Source organism: Ictidomys tridecemlineatus, chromosome 4 (genome assembly GCF_052094955.1).
Source record: "Ictidomys tridecemlineatus isolate mIctTri1 chromosome 4, mIctTri1.hap1, whole genome shotgun sequence".
In the NCBI taxonomy this organism is placed as follows: domain Eukaryota; kingdom Metazoa; phylum Chordata; class Mammalia; order Rodentia; family Sciuridae; genus Ictidomys; species Ictidomys tridecemlineatus.
This window is the reverse complement of record NC_135480.1, coordinates 127,357,570-127,365,152: the sequence shown is the minus strand read 5'-3', so window position 1 is coordinate 127,365,152 and position 7,583 is coordinate 127,357,570. Positions and strand designations below refer to the sequence as shown.

Sequence of the window (7,583 nt, the reverse complement as noted above, 5' to 3'; positions counted from 1 at the left end):
TTTAGACCCAAAATAAATCATCTTGTGAACAGGGTTTAGTTCAACAAGTTGATGTCTACAGTTTTAACTCGGAACTTTTCTGTTGAGAACCCAGAGGTAGTACAAAGCAGTGCTGGAAATCGTTCTCGAAAGCAGCTCATCAGCACAGTATCCATCCCTCAGTATCCACAGGGTATTGGTTCCAGGGCTCATCTGAGAATACCAAAAACCCATGATGCTACAGTCCATTTTATAACATGTGAAATATGTAAATATTACCTATCACATCTCCTGAATACCGTGTGTGTGTGTGTGTGTGTGTGTGTGTGTGTGTGTGTGTGTGTGTTTTGAAATATGGTCTCACTGTGTTGCACAGGCTGGTCTTGAACTCCTGAACCCAAGGAGTCTTCCTGCCTTAGCCTCCAGTACAGGCCCATGCCACTGCACCTGACTCCTCCCACATACTTTAACTCATCTCTAAATTATTTAGAACACCTGATACAAAGAAAATGCTACAGAAGTAGTTGTTTAACTACACTATTTAGGGAATAATGACACAAGAAAAAGTATATGTGTCCAGTGCAGATGCAATTTTTTTCAACCATTTTTGAGCCATGGTTAGTTGAAACTGCAGATGCAAAACCCCTAGACGTGGATGTCTGACCATACTTGTCACTGAATGCTTCTTCTGACAACCTTATAAGAAAGCAGGACAGACCATATTCCTCGTCTAATAATATTGGATAATTAAACTGGGTACACTTTGAGACATAATTAATCACCCAGTTATCTGATAGGCTCCCTATCTCTTAAAAAAAAAACACTATCTTCATAATACCTATCCTGACACTTTTGGAGTCTTTACTTGTGTCTATTCATATTTTCTATAGAGGCAAGTTTTTCTCACTGTAAGTATCTAAGATAGGAGACAAATGAAAGCAATTTTGTAATGAAAACATATGATGAGATGAGCTATGCTAGTATGTGAGTCTTATATTTTACAGTAAGGACACTTGAACTGAGACATGATTATGAGCAAAGAGGAATGCTCAGGAAGAATTGTGCCATTAATTTAAAATAATGTCTTTCCCTACCGTAGCTGGTAGGCAGAAATTCTGGGGGAAAGTCCTCTAGTTAAGAGAAAGTTTAGTTAGTTCTTTAAATCTTACATGAATGGCTGAATAACTAATGTTTATGATGTACCATCATTTGCACAAAATTTTATGTTTTACATTATTCCAGTATTTCTAGAAATGTGGGAAACACCCTATGACAAAGTACTTCTGTGATGAAGCAAGCTTAAGAAATATTACACTCACTTATTGAAGATTGACAATATATTTAACAACCAAAGGCTCTTAGAAATCCTACAGGGAAGATACTTTGTCTAGCCTAGAATTTCCCAGATGTATTTGACCATAAAGTGGATTTTTTCTTTGCCTCCTATCTGTATGAAAGCTGAAAAATACCTCTTGTGGAGGTCTTGTGGTACACCGTGTGCTTTATTTACTTTATCTCATTTAACCCTGTGATCCTGTGTGATACAGGCTTATGTTCCCATCTGACAGATGTAAAAATAAAGACTCAGAGTTAGCAGCACAGAGATTAGAAGCTTCATCTCTAGAACCAGTGTACCTCAGTGTAAATCCTGCTTCTCTCTTCCAACAGTCTAACCCTGGCAAGCCACTAGGCTTTTCTGTGCCTCACTGACTTTATCGTAAAATGGGGGTAACAATGCTGGAAGAGGAGCTGTTGGGTTTAAACAAGCCTCAATACAGTTTCTTGTGTTAAGTAAATCTCACAAGCTCACCAAGTGGAGGTTCATTCTCTTTTACAGTAAAAACCAGCTTCTTATGCCCTCTGAATCTGTTAGACGGTCAGGTAAGGGCTTTCAGTCTAAATTCAAAAGCAGCCATGTGAGTGACACTTCAGTCCACTTCAATCAGGTCATCTGAGAGAACACTTATTCAGCGCTGCTGCTCAATGCCTCAATGAGGTACATCACTTTCATCTGCCGCAGAAAACTACAGAGCCCAGTGGCCAGGTTCTGACCTGCAGGGGACACTGTTGGACACACCCCTGAAACCATGGAAACCACTGCTTACCTAATTCCTTCACCTCCCTCTGGGTCCTGCAAAGATATGGGTCAACAGGGCACATTCTGCCAACATGGCCAATCCTCAAGCAAAAAAAAACTTTTCACAAGAAAGGATACAGCCTTGTCTTCAACATGCTAAACTTGAGCCTTCTCAATTTTCTGAAGGTGCTATGAAAGAAACAAATAAGCAGTCTCAGAAAAACTGACCATGCCACAGAGAAAATTCACTACTGCTGAGCAAATAATAAAGCATCTACTTGTTCAGGCTCTGCAATGGAGAGCAGGACGGAAATTGTAAGAGGTTGATAATTGGACTTCCAGTCAAATGTGGAAAGTTGTTGGGCTAGGGGTTGTAGCTCAGAGATAGGCGCTTGCCTAGCATATGCGAAGGAAGCCCTGGGTTTGACTCCCAGTTCTATGGAGGAAAGAATGGAAAAAGGGAAGAAGGAAGGGCAGGTTGAACATCTGTGCTCCTTCCTGGAATTCCTCCAAAATTACTATAAAAGATTTTTTTTTTTCAAAAAGAAGAGATACAGCAAGTTTAAATGTGCCCTTTTCCACTTACCTTCATCCTGACCCTCCATGAAAAATCTGAAGAAATCAGGAAAAAAAAAATCTCCTCTGCAAAACCATCTTTTACCCTGTTGTTGCTATTTCTTTCATACCCCTCTCTTTCAAGCTTTCTCTAAGCAAGTTTTTCACCCCACAATCTTAGCATGGTTACCAACAGCATCCATGAGCTAAATCCTATAGTCAACCTCTGTCTTGCCTTACTTGACACAATGTATCCTATGGCTCCCTCCGCTGGATGCACGTGTGCCTTTCTGCTTCTCCAACAAGGCACTGTGAGGGGATTAATGTTCAAGCAATGGCTCAGCAGCAAACAATATCTTGATAGTCATTTAGAGGTCAACACTAACTGTGTGTCTCCTTAGCAGGTTTCTCCTCCTCCCCAGACCTCAGTCCTGCGTGTCTTTGCCCCTCTATCTACACACTCAACCTTGGGGCTCTCATCCAGTCCTGTGCCTCAAATGCCATCCCTATGTTCAAAACTTCTGCCTTTATCTCTCCACCCTAGTCCTCTATCCAGAACTCCAAATTCACATCCAACTGCTTCTCTTGACAGCATCACTCAGGTGTCAAACAGACATTGGGAACTTAACACATCCCTACCTGAACTCCTGATCTTCCCACAAAACTTTTTCCTCCACTCCCTTCCCATCTCACTGGTGACAACTTCATCCTTCCAGTTGCTGAGGTCAAAAACTTTGAGGTCATCCTCAAATTCTCTCTTTCTCTTATACTCACAACCAATTATTCTGGAAACTCCAGAATAATTGGTTTTGCCTCTACCATGTACATGGAGCCACCTCTCACCATGCCACTTTTCCATCAAGTCACACCATCTCCTATCTGGATTCTTGTCCTACCTTCCTAACTACTCTCTCTGCTTCAATTCCTGCTGTAGGCAGCAGCCAATGGCATCCTGTCAAATCCTTAGTCCCATTCTGTCACCCTGAGCTCAGGAACTCTCTAATCAAAAGCTCAAGTTCTTACTATGGCCTGCAGGACCTCATACCACCTGCTTCCCCTCCATTGAACCCATCCTCTGTTTTTCTTCCCTCCTCCACTGCTCTCCATCCCCACAGACCTCTTCACTATGCCTCAATAGGCTGCCTCCACCTCAGGGCCTTTGCACTGGCTATTCCTTCTAAATAAACATCCCTTTGGTCCAGTACTATCAAGGATTGCTCTCACTCTCCTCTGTTGGAATAACTTTCAGTCCCAGCTAGCAGCTATGAGCAGCTTGGAAGTGCTTGAAATATCCACATTCATTCAGGCCTACAGGATGGGGTGAAACCACATACTCAACACTTGTGGTTACTGTTGCCAAAAACTACCCGGCCAGGAAACTGAGAGTCAGGGGCTTCAGGACATGAAACCCCTGACTCAGTAAAGGCCAAAGACCCTTCCAGATTGCTTTCCACCACGACCAAAATATTTAGAGTTTTCTCACAGTGCTAAGGTTACATTAGACAAGATGATTGGCTTATGGATATTGTCTTGCTTATGTATGATCGACGGGGCATGCCCTACTTGAACCCTATAACAGTTATGTGCATTCCAAAAATAAACTGAGTTACTGGATGCCAACTTGAGGTGGGTCTCCAGCCAGTTCTCTCACCAGCTCCTGGAGTCTGTGTTTTGATTCCGCATCTCTACCCTCCACGACAAGATAGCTGAGTGACCATTGACCAGAACCAGTGACGGGAACACATACACTCCTCCTTTGAGTGTTGCTCAGATTCACCTTCGTCAAGACTCGCTCAAATTGGGGATGTAGCTCAATGCTAGAGTACTTGCCTAGCAAGCACAAAAACCTGGGTTTAATCCCGAGTACTGAAAAACAAGAATTTTAGATAGGTTAAAAAATAAAATACAAAAACAAATTATCAAAACTAGAATTCAGTGTACAAGCAATGGATCAGCAGCAAACAATATCATTTAGAGGTAAACACTAAATATTGGTTTAACCTAAAACTCGGTAGGTTATTAGAGGACAAAATAGAAAGGGGACAGATGGAGTTATGAACTCCTGCTAGCAGATAAAATATTTGTTCCATGCACACTGTGTTAGTGACCAAAAGACCTGACAAAACAAACGTATTATAGAGGAGGAAAAGTTTATTTGGGGGCCCAGGGTTTCAGAGGTCTCAGTCCATAGGCAGCCAGCTCCATTCCTCGAGGCATGAGATGAGGCAGAACATCACAGAAAAAGAGAATGGTGGAGGGAAGCAGCTCATATGATGATTAGAAAGCAGAGAAAGACTCCACTTGCCTGATACAAAATATATGCCCCAAAGCCACGTTCCCAATGACCCACTTCTTCTAGGCACATTCTACCTGCCTTCCTTACTGCTCAGTTAATCCCACCAGGGGATTAATACTCTGATTGTGAGAAGGCTGTCATAACCCAATCATTGCTCCTCTGAACCTTCTTGCATTGTCTCACACATGAGCCTTTGGGGAATACCTCACACCTAAACCATAACATACACCAAACTTTGTTTTCCTCTTTGGGCACACAGGAAAAGTACATGTCTCACCTCCTCAGTCTCTAGTGATTACATTCTAAAAAAAAAATGTAGAAGAAGGGACAATGCGCCATTTTTTGGCCTGGTCTATGACATCCGCATTTTATTTTCTATTCTCTTTTCCTCTTCCAGGCAAGACTTAGAGGGTGCATTTTAAGATGGTGGTGTCAAAACATGGAAGGAGATGAAACTCTGAATGTGTGAAGGAGAAACTCTTGCTTGGCAACCTTCTCCAGTGACCTGTGTGGAGAAAGAAATAAACTCTTATTGTGATAAGCTGTCACAATAGGGAAGTTGTTTATTAGATCAGCTAGCATTACTTATCCTGGCTAATATTCTCAATCACTTAAATAGGGAGATGACGAATAATCTGAAATTGACAAATCAGAAATAGATATTGAAACAAATTATTAGAAATATGGAGATGATGATGGCATGATGTGATGATAATGATGATGATGACAACAATGAGATGGATGGATGGATAGATAGACAGAAAGAAAGAGAGGTCAATAGGCAGACAGACAAACAGCAGGAAAATAACAGGTAAGTGAGTTGAAAGTGCTATCCAAGGAATGGAGATGAGAGAACAGGGCAGGGTGGGGTAGGTGACTGCTGTTTTTCATTTTAAGTCTAAGAGCAATATTTAACTTTTAGATATATGTATGCATAATTTAAACAAAAATATAGATTATTGACTTTAAATGAGGTTTATAGGCTTCTAGGATACAACCATGAACATAGGTAATTACAGAACACATAGCATAAATACCCAAAGTTAACCACGGTATATGTTGTAAGTGAACAATAGACAAAGCTGTTATAATAGATTGACTCGTTTGAGTGCAATAAAAGTTGTGTTCTACTGTAGATTTGGGGTATGATGGCTCACAAAAGGTAAGGAACTTGGGAGTGTTTTGCCTGCCTTCCTTCCTTTCTCCTCCTTTATTTCCTTCCTTCATTATAAATGTAAAGTATTTTAAATAATAAGTGAAAGAAGGCCAAATGTCATAGCTCTGCAAGTTCATACTGCTCCTTTGTGCAGATTTAAAAAAAAAAAAAACACTCCTTCCTCAAGATACTTGTATCTGTTGGAAAATTGTCATATACTTATCTTGTTAGAATGAGACACTTTGCTGACATCTGGTGGATAAATGTCATAATAAATATGCAAGTGTAAATATTCATACCTACAAAGGATTTACACTCCCTAGATGTACAATTTGTTTCTTACATAATTCTTGATTTGGGCATCATCTTTCCTAAAGTGTCTATTAACTGTCCCAGCCTTGTAGACTCCAATCTCAATGTATTCTATTTTGCTAACCCTTCTCTTTCCCTTTCTCTTTCTCTTCCTTTTCTTTCTTTAGCCTTGCTGTTTAAGAACATCTCTCCCCTCAAAAAAAAAAAAATTCTCCTCTTCTTTACAGAGCAAAAGCCTAAGTTTTAGCAGACACCTAGATCCTTAGGGTTTTATTTCCTACCCAGAATCCTACTCAAAGCCAATGTAAATCCAGAGCTTGTGGCTAATAAAACACACTGCTTTCCACCTCAGTATAGACACAGACAGCAATTCAGCTTTTTTAGTGAGAGAACTCTGCACCAGCTACCTGAGGTCCTGGGACTGCCAAGACAAATTCTCACCCACAGGCTTCTGGATCCACCACTAGGAACCCACCCAAAATGTACTCTGCTGCTTTGGAACTGATATGTGCCACACCTATCCAGAGCCTTTTCAAGCCCTTGACTCAACCAGGGTCCAGAATATCACAACCTGAGTTTTCTTTATCTTTTCACTCAGAAACAAAGATCTGTTCAGCTCAAAGCTCCTGATTTAGCTCAGTTGATAAACAGGAAAGTCTTACCTATTTTTCTTCTGCTCTTTCCTATTTTTGTTTACTCAAAGGATTGGTTGATATACATCTGCAGAATAAAACACACTTCATTCTCTTTATACCCAGCTTTTTCCTTTCTCCTTTGTGGGAAATTGAACAAATGGGCCCCTGACTCTCAAATGCAATCCCCGTTGCCTGCACACATGGCTTGATGCCACCAGTTCTCTGGATTACTTTCTAAAACCCCTAATCCTGGGCTGGATTAAAAGATTTATCTTCACTGAATCCCTTCCCTTCATCTGTCTCCCCTAACACAACTAAGGGGAAATACGGTGCCTTCAAGGAGGCAACCCAGTGACTAGCTTCTGAGTCATTTTGATTCTTGAATGTGCTCAACTCTAAGACAAAATAGTTCTAGGAAACACTGTCTTTAATCCAGGTGAATACAAATTAAAATGGCTTTAGTCTATTTCATCATTTTTAAGTCTCTTGGGTTTGAGTCTGGTGAAATTTTGAAAAAAAAAATAGTATAATGTGGTCCCAAAACACAAGGAGGAAGAAACTAGAGAAGGTTGG

General features: G+C 40.7%; 1 long non-coding RNA gene across 1 annotated transcript; it reads right to left on the bottom strand.

Annotated features, from left to right (window-relative positions):
- Positions 1–299: 299 nt before the first annotated feature.
- On the bottom strand, positions 300–7,333 carry LOC120889771 (uncharacterized). The gene is made up of 4 exons (XR_005733877.2): positions 7,038–7,333; positions 5,185–5,412; positions 4,263–4,477; positions 300–2,245 (listed from the first exon to the last, which is right to left on the bottom strand). It is a non-coding gene; the product is annotated as an uncharacterized LOC120889771 (long non-coding RNA).
- Between the last annotated feature and the right edge of the window lie 250 nt (positions 7,334–7,583).